The 14,217-nt window shown below is 36.7% G+C and overlaps 1 protein-coding gene across 2 annotated transcripts in view; it reads right to left on the reverse strand.

The window, feature by feature from the left end:
* Positions 1-12,081, reverse strand: part of b4galnt1b (beta-1,4-N-acetyl-galactosaminyl transferase 1b) — a 30,276-nt gene extending 18,195 nt beyond the window's left edge. For both annotated transcript variants that reach the window (XR_014031165.1, XM_081379970.1), the window contains exon 1: positions 11,919-12,081. The gene's annotated coding sequence lies outside the window, so the exon portion shown is untranslated. The remainder of the gene's footprint in view (positions 1-11,918) is intronic.
* Between the last annotated feature and the right edge of the window lie 2,136 nt (positions 12,082-14,217).

Raw genomic sequence — 14,217 nt, forward strand, 5'->3', positions numbered from 1 at the left:
GAGGAAGAAAAAACCCATAGTGCATTCATATACAAATGTACATAAAATCAGTCAAATCTACTCATTCGCTATATTCAAAGTCTTCTAAAGGCAATACGCTTTGTATGAGACAGGGCCAAATGTCAGGCTTTATCACTGGGAAATTAAAGTATTTGACACAATAGTGTGGACATTTTTAAAGATAATTTTACACAAGATTCAGCTAATATCAAACAAACATACTAAAACACTGTAACCTAAACATGTTCTTGGTACCCAGGGGGCAAAGGGGGTTTAGCAGACATGGGCTGCTGTAAAAGGTTGTCATATAAAAATTAAATCTATGATGTCTGAGGATCACAACCTGGGTGGACAACCCGGTCAACAAGCTGCTGGAAACTTGTAATTAGGGTCAAAACAATGCTACCTCAAATTCTGCTTTAACTCCCCGGAATCACCCAAACATGCTAAAAAGGTTTAATTATATTCATGAATCCTGAGGCATATCTCCCTGATACTTTATGCTAGAAACAAACTGAGCACATCTTTCAAAAGAGTGGGAGATAAGCTTTCATGATACCTTGATTGTACATGTAATTAGAATGTAAGAGTTAACAATGCCTCTCAATTCATTGGTAGACCAAAAAAAAAGAAAAAAATATGGAACATTCCATTTGTAATCAGTAACATTCTTTTCCCTTTGTTGTTGTTCAAATAAACAAATTACCATGCGAGGTTAACTTTTACTAGATGAAATCATATTTTGATCATTTTCACTAACCAGACAGTCCTCATGGCCCATAACACATTTAGAGGGAATTCAATTTCAAGCCTATAATACCCTGTCAATTCAAACAAGATCCAAGAAAGAAGTTTACCATTAACTGATGTTAATTGTATACTGCTCTGTTTCTGTGCAGTATATCGTTTGCATATTTATGCAATACCTATTATTTGTATTGCAATGTCTAGTATTTCTAATATTCTTTCACAAGTGGGATAGCTTTATTTATTCTATCGAAATAAAAAAAAAAGGATTTGAGGATTTTGGGTTAGGCTGGTTACTGTTCAATCCAGGTGTTTGGAGTGTGAGACGAAGGTACTGACAACTAAATGTTGAAAGACTAAAACACACAGGAGTCATGTGTGGAGTAGGTTTAAAAGTATTTACTGATTAAAACTGTTACATTAAGTAGCAAGTTGTACCAAAAAAAAAAAACGATTAATGAAACAGACAAACAGATTACAATTCAGGGTGATAACTAATTTCTGTAATAATGTTTATATTATTTTTTTCCCGTCACCTACTGAATTTTCCGTCAACGATACCAGGGACACCGAAGCACCGGGGAACATGAAATTTTGTGGGCATGTAGCCCCACTAGACTTTTACGGAAAAATTTCGTTTGGTCCCCGGGGGGCACTCCCCCCCCGAGCTGGGGCCCCCCAAACCCCAAAAATGCAGTTTTTCCTACATAACTACCTGAACCGTGGCACCGAGGATGACGAATTTTTTATGGTATGTTGGTCTTAAGGGCCCACATCAATCTAGCCCATAATCGATTGTCAAAGTTTTTTTTTTTTTTTTTTTTCGTCATCTACTGAATTTTTCGTCAACGATACCAGGGACACCGAAACACCGGGGAACATGAAATTTTGTGGGCATGTAGCCCCACTAGACTTTTACGGAAAAATTTCGTTTGGTCCCCGGGGGCCACTCCCCCCCCCGAGCTGGGCCCCCCCAAACCCCAAAAATGCAGTTTTTCCTACATAACTACCTGAACCGTGGCACCGAGGATGAAGAAATTTTTATGGTATGTTGGTCTTAAGGGCCCACATCAACCTAGCCCATAATCACTCATTTGTGATTTACGCCCCTCCCATAAAAAATGAAAATGCAATATTATTCTACTTTAATCGCCCCTATCTTCAGTTGAGATGTTCAGAACTGCACCATATTTCATGTGTATGATTAACTTGACATCCTCTGGGGGTATGCTAAGTTTCGTAGAATTTCATCCATGGGGGGGTATAAAATAAATTCATTTATGTGCACATTTAGTGAATGTACACTCATCGGCCTGTAGATGGTGGTGTTGAGCGAAGGGTTGCTGGTTTAGGATGATACTGTCACACACACTGACATCCACACGCACAGACACACACCCATACACACACATACAAATCCACATGCACAGACACACACACACAAACACACACGCGCACACACATGTACGCACGCACACATACACGCACAGACACACACACAGACACACACATACACAAACACACACACAGACATGCACATACTACTACTTTTTTTAGGTATATACATAAACACGCAATACAGCCAAATTGCTCCACGTCATTTATTTTTGTGGAAAGCCAGTGCAGGCCTGAGCGGCGGTCATATTTTGTACCGCCCTGCGGTACATCTAGTTTGTTTAGCTGTTTTCGGAGTCACTGCTGCTGTCGCTGCTCTCTAGTGTTTCAGCAGGCTGTATCCTACTACATTTGGTTGCCAACCCCTGGCAACGGCATCCTATGTAGCATGGAGCAGTTCTTCTGACAACCTTTAACCAGAGATGGGCACAAATACATCAAAAAGTATTTAATTACAAATAACAAATACTTGCTCATAAAATATATTTAAATAAAATACAAAATACTGCTGTGAAAAAAGTATTTAATTAAAATACAAGTAATTTGTCATTTGAAAATACAAAAAATATATATTTTTTACAGTCTTCTCTTCTGTAGTGTAAGTGTGGCGTTAGATACATGTAAGAGTCTAGAATATTGCAATATCATCATTTAGTGCAGAAGATGTGCTTTTAACGTACATGTTGCCACATACTGTCATAATAAAAGATAATTACGCAAATAACACTATATTTGTATTATACAAAAACTAGTTAACGCTGCTGTGAGGGTGTTTCTAATAGCGCGGCTGTGACAAAGTTGACAACTTTCTCTCTTCCGACTGCCATTATCTATTTTTTTACACTTTTTGAAAGTTGTGAAAATGCTGTTGTGGCGTTTTTCTTTTGCTATTTGAGCAAATTGGAACACAAAAAATATATATTAAATGTAGTCTTTCATTCACTGCTATAGAAGTTAACCCAACTATGATGCCTTCCACTTCTGAGAAAATAGATGCACTTTTATGATGGATAGATGCACTTTTATCATGGATAGATGCACTTTTATGATGGATAGATGCACTTTTATGATGGATGGATGCACTTTTATGATGGATAAATGCACTTTTATGATGGATAGATGCACTTTTATGATGGATAGATGCACTTTTATCATGGATAGATGCCCTTTTATGATGGATAGATGCACTTTTATGATGGATAGATGCACTTTTATGATGGATGGATGCACTTTTATGATGGATAAATGCACTTTTATGATGGATAGATGCACTTTTATGATGAATAGATGCCCTTTTATGATGAATAGATGCCCTTTTATGATGGATAGAGGCACTTTGATGAAAAATATACCCACTGACTGTCATTATAAAGCTTGGAAGAGCCAGGACACTTTTTAATATAACTCTGATTGTATTCTTCTGAAAGAAGAAAGTCATATACACCTAGGATGACGTCAGGGTGGGTACATCATGGGTTAATTTTCATTTTTGGGTGAACTATCCATAGGACCATAGACATAAAATACAAATAGGACTACCAAATTGCCTATCACAGTTTTTGGCAAGTAAATCACGTGATGTGACATATCCTATTGACCCTGTTCACATTTCTGGGTTTCTCAGAAGTGGAAGGCATTATAGTTGGGTTAACTTCTATAGCAGTGAATGAAAGACTACATTTAATATATATTTTTTGTGTTCCAATTTGCTCAAATAGCAAAAGAAAAACGCCACAACAGCATTTTCACAACTTTCAAAAAGTGTAAAAGAATAGATAATGGCAGTCGGAAGAGAGAAAGTTGTCAACTTTGTCACAGCCGCGCTATTAGAAACACCCTCACAGCAGCGTTAACTAGTTTTTGTGTAATACAAATATAGTGTTATATGCGTAATTATCTTTTATTATGACAGTATGTGGCAACATGTACGTTAAAAGCACATCTTCTGCACTAAATGATGATATTGCAATATTCTAGACTTACATGTATCTAACGCCACACTTACACTACAGAAGAGAAGACTGTAAGAAATATATATTTTTGTATTTTCAAATGACAAATTACTTGTATTTTAATTAAATACTTTTTTCACAGCAGTATTTTGTATTTTATTTAAATACATTTTATGAGCAAGTATTTGTTATTTGTAATTAAATACATTTGTGCCCATCTCTGGTTAAAGGTTGTCAGAAGAACTGCTCTATGCTACATAGGATGCCGTTGCCAGGGGTTGGCAACCAAATGTAGTAGGACACAGCCTGCTGAAACACTAGAGAGCAGCGACAGCAGCAGTGACTCCGAAAACAGCAACACAAATAATATAAACATTATTACAGAAATTAGTTATCACCCTGAATTGTAATCTGTTTGTCTGTTTCATTAATCGTTTTTTTTTTTTGGTACAACTTGCTACTTAATGTAACAGTTTTAATCAGTAAATACTTTTAAACCTACTCCACACATGACTCCTGTGTGTTTTAGTCTTTCAACATTTAGTTGTCAGTACCTTTGTCTCACACTCCAAACACCTGGATTGAACAGTAACCAGCCTAACCCAAAATCCACAAATCCTTTTTTTTTATTTCGATAGAATAAATAAAGCTATCCCACTTGTGAAAGAATATTAGAAATACTAGACATTGCAATACAAATAATAGATAATGCATAAATATGCAAACGATATACTGCACAGAAACAGAGCAGTATACAATTAACATCAGTTAATGGTAAACTTCTTTCTTGGATCTTGTTTGAATTGACAGGCTATTATAGGCTTGAAATTGAATTCCCTCTAAATGTGTTATGGGCCATGAGGACTGTCTGGTTAGTGAAAATGATCAAAATATGATTTCATCTAGTAAAAGTTAACCTCACATGGTAATTTGTTTATTTGAACAACAACAAAGGGAAAAGAATGTTACTGATTACAAATGGAATGTTCCATATTTTTTTCTTTTTTTTTGGTCTACCTATGAATTGAGAGGCATTGTTAACTCTTACATTCTAATTACATGTACAATCAAGGCATCAGATGAAAGCTTATCTCCCACTCTTTTGAAAGATGTGCTCAGTTTGTTTCTAGCATAAAGTATCAGGGAGATATGCCTCAGGATTCATGAATATAATTAAACCTTTTTAGCATGTTTGGGTGATTCCGGGGAGTTAAAGCAGAATTTGAGGTAGCATTGTTTTGACCCTAATTACAAGTTTCCAGCAGCTTGTTGACCGGGTTGTCCACCCAGGTTGTGATCCTCAGACATCATAGATTTAATTTTTATATGACAACCTTTTACAGCAGCCCATGTCTAATTTTCTAAAAAACAGGTGTTTTGCCCCCTGGGTATGGGGAAACTGTCACCCTGCTACAGCTATAAGACAACTAAAATAGTCTAACCTACAGTGCTGGGTAGATTATTTTCAAATTGCAGTCTGTTACAGATTACAAATTACATGACGAAAACTGTTGTTATTAACGTAATCTATTATATTACACATTTTAGGTAACGTACCTGATTACTTTTAGAATACTATCGAACTTGTTTATTACTGTCACCATTATGTTCAGTGGTATTCAGTTCAAGGACTTTTTAGTTTGTTCTCATTTCTGTCATTTATATGTTCCTTGTTCCTATTTGCCGCCTCGCATCTGTCACCATGGACACTAACACAATCATCACAGCTGTTCGTCGTTTAGTTAATCATCTCTGTGTATTAATGTTCCTGCCTGTGTTCTAAAAATAGAAATATTTAATTTATTTACCTCGATGTCAATGTAACCATCACAAATCTCAGGGAACTCAAAGACTTTCCGAATGTATACAAGCGGAAGGATTATTTAGGGTGAAATATTTAAAAGAGAAAAAAGAATTAGTGAGAATAAATAAACTGATAGGGATGCTCCGATCGATCAACCGCAGATCGGTATCGGCCGATAATTACATTCTTTGACTCGATCGGTAGTCACTAAATTTGGCCGATCTCACGAACCGATCCCAATTTGATGAAGTAAAACACGTGATGAAGTCAAACTTTAGCACCACAGTAACCTCTAATAAATAGTTTATTCCATTGTGTGAATAATATATAATCATGTAATCTATAAAAAAGTTATGAGCATTTTAAAATGTATTATAATTGGATTACAAAAACATCATTAATATTTTTTTTTTTTTTTTAATGATTCAGTTAATTTGACAGTTAAATGATATTATATACAGTATCAGTAGTAGATAGTGGATCAAAGCTTGCAGGCTTAGTAAGACAATGTGACAAAGTCTATCTGGGGTTCTCGTATCTCTGTTTTCTGAAGCTTAATTCTAATGAGTAGCTCCTATTATAAAATTTGCAGTGGTAATCTAATCCAACAGTTCCTGTAACACATAATGACAATGCCCAGTCTCCAAGAGAGTAGAGCTTACTATCAATCAGATGATTTTTGTAGTGTTAGATGGACATGTTTTAGTGATAATAAGACAAGAAGAATGTCAAATCTGAGACATTCTACCAAAACAAGAGATATTATTTCATTTTCTTTTACCATTACAACAAAAACATATTTCTGTGACTGAAAAGGCCTTTTCAATAATGTATTTCAATAATCCCCCTTGTGATACTGCATGAATTAAGCGACTGATGACAAGCTTCGACACAGATACATTTGCGGCATGAAGCTGAAATGCTGACAAAAATGCGTGAAAAAATTATGAAGAATAATATTTAAAGGAATAGTTCACCCATTCCTTGAGTGAGTAATCAATTACTCACCTTCATGTTATTCCAAACCTGTATGAGGTTTTTTTTTGTTGTTGTTGTTGAATGCAAAAAATATATATTTTAAAGAATCTTGGTAATCAAAGAGTTGATGGTAGCCACTGACTTCCATAAAAAAAAGTCAATGGCTACCATCAATTGTCTGGTGAAGTGTGGATTCTGGAATCCACTGCTGCTTCAATGTATATCTAATGAGTGATTATAATCAAGGTATTAATCAATATTTTTCCTTCTAAATATCACAAGAGTTGAATGACTTCTCTAGGCTTATGATATTTTACTTTGTTATAGAAGTTTGATTATCAAAAATGTTCTTTTCATGTATTCTTTCAAAGTCTGAAATATCTGAGAGGTGACTGAGGGTCTGGCTCAAATGCCAGAAATGCAGTAACAGTGCTTGCTCATTTAGCCCGGCTTCCAGAAATGAATTATGGACTTCATTAACATGTGTCAATACATACATCTGCTTTGCTGGGGTATCCTGACAGCAATGGTCACAGGGGTCATTGGAACCTATAGTTGAGTGAACATTTCTTAAAGTCTTTATTGTGTTAGATTAAAGTGTCCTCTCCTAGGGAGAAAGAACGTAATATCTTCATGTTTTGAGAAGACTCTCCTGTTTAGTTAGAGCCTGGCCAAATCCAACCTTGGAAAAGCTGTGTGGTGGGATTCTCAATGGAATTTGTCTGAGATCCTCCAACCTTGCTTCTTGGGAGAGATTCCCTGAGAACTGCTCGGGAAGATCTCCTGGCCGTGATTAAAGCATTTAAAGGACATTTGCAGGTCTGTTTGTCGATTTATTCCTGCGCAGGAAGCTAGTTTAGGGAAGCAAGTTAGTTAGAAACTCGGCCAGTTGTCGACTGAAGATGCAAGAGCTAGAGTATAAAGGGTGTTGATTAGTACGCCCCAGTTTAAAGGAGAACTCCGGTCAATTTTAACATTGAGCTCATTTTTTTGTACATTTGGAGTGCTGTCAATACAGAGAAAAACGACAAAAATAGGTGTTGCCTACACCGTGTTATCCTCTTTTTAAAATTTGCATCCTGTTGACTTCAATGGGGCAATATTTAAACCTGCTTTTAGCCTCTTAACATCCTTGATGTGTCATTGGTCAAAGTCCATAGTAATCGATTGTCGAGTTCACGCGCATTGGTTTAGTACCTATGATCATGCGCGTGAACTCGACAATTGATTACTATGGACTTTGACCGAAAACAGAATGTAAATACAGGTATGAGCGCTGGCTAAATAAATATCATTTTTATCCATATCTTTCACATCTACTGCAGTCAGATTGACCCGCGTTCACTCTGAAGGAATCACTCACATGACCTGTGCACTTGTAATGACACATCAAGGATCTTAAGAGGCTAAAAGCAGGTTTAAAACTTGCACCATTGAAGTCAACAGGGTGCAAATTTTAAAAAGAGGATAACTCGGTGTAGGCAACACCGATTTTTGTCGTTGCTCTCTGTATTGACAACACTCCAAATGTACAAAAAAATTAGCTCAATGTTAAAATTGACCGGAGTTCTCCTTTAAGGGGGTGGTTGATTGTGATTTCACTTTTTTCATTTTAAATAGTGTGTAATGTTGCTGTTGGTGCATGAACATTATCTGCAAAGTTGCTGCGCTGAAAGTTCAATGTAAGCAGAGATATCGACTTTTAAAAATCAGGAAGTTTAATGCCTACAAAAACGACTCGAACGGGACTACAACGAGGTACTTCCCGGGTTTTATACGTAACTAACCCATGCAAAAAAGGGGGCATGGCCATATTTCTGCGGCTTTGTCGAAGAGGAGGAGTTATAGTGGAGAGCTGTAGCCATGTGTTATTTTCACCCAGCTGTCAGGTCTTCTGTGTTCGGGCTTCATACGGACGCTGTAGTTCGTCAACAATGGCTAAAATTTATGTTTGATTATGTTCCTGAAAATTTCAATCGTAATAGCTCTCTGTGCTGCGCATTTTACGGAAGACAGCTTCCAGAATCTCCACGAATTCAATGCCGGATTCAACAAAAAACTGTTACTAAAACATGAAGCAGTTCCAACTTTAAAACCAGAGGCAACAGTTGTTGGGCCACAACCTGTAAGTAAGACTTAATAATTTGAAATGTATTTACATGTATAATTTCAGACATAATGTTTTAGTTTTATCAAGGACGTAAACAAATGCCAGCGCTGGCTTTAGTAGCCACTCACACGTACAAACGCGTACAAACATTTTGAACCTGAATTTGTAATTATGCACTAATTTTGTAAATGTATTTTCCATGTATATTTTATGACGATCGATTTGATCAAGAACGTAAACCAATGCCAACGCTGTTTGTTTATAGCCAGTTAGTTCGATGCTATTTTGTGTGTATAAGACAAACGTGTATAAAGTTAAAAAAAAAATATGTAGCCTAATCGCAACAACAAACTTCAAACTGCTGAAGTTAAAACAATAACTTTAAAAAACGGTATTACTCAGTCATTTATTCAGTTATATTAAATGTTTAATCAGGAGAAAACCGTATCTCAAAAGCTAACAAGCAGCAGTAGCATTTTCAAGTAACAGCATATCGAAATACATATATAATAATAGTAGATTATAATAGAATAATAATAATAAAAAATGTACCATTCAGAAACGTTTTGTAAGAGCCGTGTTTGCGGAGGTTGCTTGACTCTCTTCATTGCCGCTTTCTGGGTCTGATATTTACATTTGACCGGAGCACATGCAACTTTCGCCCGTAAAGGTAATGGGCGTGAAGTTTCCGGACAACGTCTAGTATGCAGTTTAGCCAATTACAACACACCGGCCCAACTAACCAATCTGAGCCCATTGCCTGTTTCCGAGGGAGTGTTTTCATAGAATCAGGAAGTCAACCGGTCGTTCAAATGACAGAGGCGGCTTACAATAAGGTGAAATTTATGAAAAATAAGACTTAAAAAAAAAAAAAAAACCGAAGACATGTTATATTGCACCCCATAAACACAATCATGCAAAGAAAAAAAGCAGTAAACCACCCCTTTAAGGTATTGGTGTCGAGTGAAGACGCCAGAGATATTAAGGTATTGGTGTCGAGTGAAGACGCCAGAGATACAGTATTAAGATCAGTTGGGTGTCGAGTGCAGACACCCCAGATAGTTAGGTTTAGGGAAAAATCCACCACACTATCTTCATTCTTCAGTAAAACTTTTCTTTAATTTATTATAATTCTGACTCTTGTCTTAAATTGACTGCACTTCTGACTCAGGGTCTTAATTAATCATATCTTGTCCTTGGGTCTTTGACTGTAAATCCCCTTACACTAGTTACCAACATTCTTCAAAATATGTTCTTTTGTGTTCAACAGAAGAAAGAAACTTATACAGGTTTAGAACAACATGAGGGTGAGTAAGTGATGACTAAATAATTTTTTTTGGGTGAACTATCCCTTTAATAGTCACTGTGGTGAGCATTGGCTTATTTAAAATGCCCACATCCTTTCTTCTTGGGCTTGGGAATCAGATAAACATTAAATAAACATAATTTGTTCAGTACAGTGACCGAGAGAGCTCAAAACGATGCAGCAGCAGAAAACACATGCAAATAGAAAAAACACCAGCAAATTAAGAAAACATCTTCATCAGTTTGACAACACATGTTCTGAAAATACTCACAACACAACCGAATACAGAAAAGCGCTGCAATACTATCAGGATGTTAAAATAAACAAAACAAAAAGCACCAAGGTCATTGACAACACCACTGACGACTAGTAGATATTGAACAATAAGCATGTCCCAGCCAGGTTCGTCACTAGTTGGGGTCCCCTAGAAACATTTCCGTTGTGGTCTGTGCTATTGCAGTGCGTCTCTGTATATGGATGAGTTGTGAGTATTTGCAGTGAGTTTCTATATTCGGTTACATGTGAGAATTTGCAGCGCGTTTCTGCATTGGGTTGTGTTGTGAGTATTTGTAGCACGTATTGACAAACTGATGAAGATGTTCTTTTCTATTTGCATGTATTTTCCTCAGTTGTCTTCAGTTGGAGTGTGTTTCTGTATTGGGTTGTTGTGTGAGTATTTGCAGCACATGTGTTGTTAAACTCATGAAGATGGGTTTTTTTTCTATTTGCATGCATTTTCCTCAGTTGTCCTCAGTTGCAGTGCGTTTCTGTATTGGGTTGTGTTGTGAGTATTTGCAGCGCTTTCTGTATTTGTGAGTATTGTGAGCAGTTGTGAGTATTTGAAGCAAATGTGTTGTCAAACTGATGATGTTTTCTTAATTTGTTGGTGTTTTTTATACTTGCATGCCTGTGCGTGTGTGAGTGTGAAAGAGAGAGAGAGAGAGAGAGAGAGAGAGAGAGAGAGAGAGAGAGAGAGAGAGAGGAAAAGAAGACATTGCGCAACTAACGCAGTAAACAGCCATTCACTTCATCACTCCATCCACAACCGTGAAAATAAAACCATAGGCTATGCGCATTCTTAAAGAGTGTACGCCCAATGGAGGCGACTTCCTTACTACTGATATGGTACAGTCTATACAGCAGGCCAGTGTGCGGTGATTCCCAGCCTACTGTAAACTATATCTCAGGCCGCACAGCTGACAGCATGCACCGTTGGCTAAATCAGTTCAAAGCCTTGGCAAATAGTCAATAGCCATTAAGGGGCACGATAACTAGCCTACTCATCATTTCCACTGCCCATTCTGCCGTCTGTACAGAAATACAGAGAGGTACCGAAAGCCTCTTGGCCTCTGTTGTCGCCATATGTCACATCATCCACATAAGATTCTATCAGGCAATGCAGAGCCATAATTCCAAATGGTTGCCATGGAATCCGGATCAAAAATTTTCTATTCAAACACCAGAAAGTGAGTGCGAACAATTAGGCTACTTTAGCGGTGCTTATTTAATTGTATTTATGTACTTAGCAGAAATAAACTAAATGTGTCGTAAACGACTGAGAAAATGATATCAGAGCTAATCACAACAGGGCGGATGAGCGAGCAAACGCGTTCAAATAAATCTTACCTGTAATGTCGCGACGAAGAGGGATCTCCTACCCTTAAATTACCCCCGGCGCTCTTGTCATGTGAACGAAAACAGCTGAAAAATGAAGAATATCCGATGGCATGGCATCCACCTCCAAGGGAGAATGGAGGAGAGCGGAGAGTCGGGCTACCCCCTCTGTGAATAGCGATGGAGGGCTGCAGCCTCTTCAAACGAGGAGGGGAGAGTGATGTAGCTGAACACAACATGCGATCACGCCTGCCGCTCACCACAAGAAGCGGATTTAGCTAATGATTATTGAGATTGTTTTATTCCTGGTCAGAGTAGTCACTGACAGTAGCGTAAACTAAAAATGCTCCACTGGCCAAAATAGTTCATTGCAAACAATAAAGCAACTATACTTTTAAATGGTTTACACACTCTGACAAATACAGTCTTTAGGCATCTATGGTTCCATTAACATGCATGGAACCTTTCCATTCCACAAAAAGGTTCTTTAGATTTTTAAAATGTTCTTCTGTCTAAGAAAAAGATCTTATAAGAAATGTCCACTGAATTTGGGAACCAAAAATGGTTCTTATATGGCATCGTTGCAAAAAAACAAAACAAACCAAAAAACATTTGGAACCTTTATTTTTAAGAGTGCAATGTGGTACAATCAGTTAGGGTTATGTAAAATAGGGTTCTTAGTGCTCTGGTCACAAATTTCACCTCTGACGTGTTTACATGGATTATGATTGTAATTATATGATCATAGATAATGCATCCTTAATGGACTGACATCATCTTTCAACTTTGGAGGAAGATGAAAAAAAATCTGGTCACATGACACCAGAGATGGGCAGTATTTTAATTACATGTATTTGAAATACATATTTAATTACTTTTGAGTATTTTGTATTTTCCTTAACAAAAATAAATGAAATGTAATTTGTAATTAAATACTTCAAGATACTGTAATTTCATCACCAGGATTAAAGGTTTAGTTCACCCAAAAATGAAAATTAGCCCATGAACCTAGGATGACTCACCTTGAAGTCATCCTAGGTGTATATGACATTCTTCTTTCAGACAAATACAATCAGAGTTATATTAAAAAATGTCCTGGCTCTTCCAAGCTTTATAATGGCAGTAAATGGCTGTTTAAGTTTTGAAGTAAAAGCACATACTCCACACTTACACTCACACTACAAAAGACTGTAAATTTTGTTTGTATTTTTGTATATTTTCAAATTTCAAATTACTTGTATTTTAATTAAATACTTTTTTTCACAGCAGTATTTTGTTTTATTAAAATTCATTTGATGAGTATGTATTTGTAATTTGTAATTAAATACTTTTTGATGTATTTGTGCCCATCTCTGGATGACACCAGCAATGTAAAAATCCTTTCCCACTTATCTATTTAGGGTTGCAGTGATGCTGGAGCCTTGTCTTGAGCTGAAGGCAGGGGAAACTCCTGGCTGGACGAATGACCCAACAGGAATCCATGTCAAAATGTTCACATGCCTATCAAGACAGTCTGAAATACCATAATACATTTACAGTATTTCAAACCAAGGCAGTCAAACAAGAACATCCACTGCCCTACAACTTCATCAAATGTTGGCAGTAGCCATGTGTAGCTTATTCCCCCCAGACTGCTTTTGATATTACGATGTATAAAATGTTTTATTTATGCACTTATTTATGGAATGCTGTTATGTATATGCAGTATGTAAAACTATAATCCCTGGCCTACACTTTCGAGAATGCATTTCAAGAGATCTTTGTTAGCTTTGTTAATCAAGACATTCTTAATAAATGTCACTAAAATGTATGAATCATTCTAACACCGTTGCAAGTTTTAAAATTAACATATAAGCAACAGCCAGTAAAAAGAGAAATAAAAAACCAAGCCAGTAAATCAGGAACAAAGAAAATAATGTAGATGCATATTTGTATGAATTTGTGCTAGAGAATTTATGTATGTCAGGTGGTTCAGGAAACAAAACAGGATGCAACTGTTTCCTAACGAGGAAACCACTATATAGATTAGGAATCGATTAGTAGCCTATAGATAAAGATTATCTTAGTCATCAACCACAAGTAGGCTAAACAGAGATCTGTATGAAGAGATCTCTGTTCTCACAAAAAAAGATACTGTTTATCTTAAATATAATGGCAATTTATTTTTTTACTCACAAAGACTGTGACAAAAAATGAGAGAGAGAACTAAAGTGTCTTGAGCGACTGTGCGTTCTCACCATGGTTCTCACACGCTCCACAGCGACCCCATGAGTCCAAAGCTTAACATTACATTAATTTACATTAACTCTGC

Source organism: Scardinius erythrophthalmus (genome assembly GCF_964197995.2).
Source record: "Scardinius erythrophthalmus genome assembly, chromosome: 12".
Taxonomy (NCBI): Eukaryota; Metazoa; Chordata; class Actinopteri; order Cypriniformes; family Leuciscidae; genus Scardinius; species Scardinius erythrophthalmus.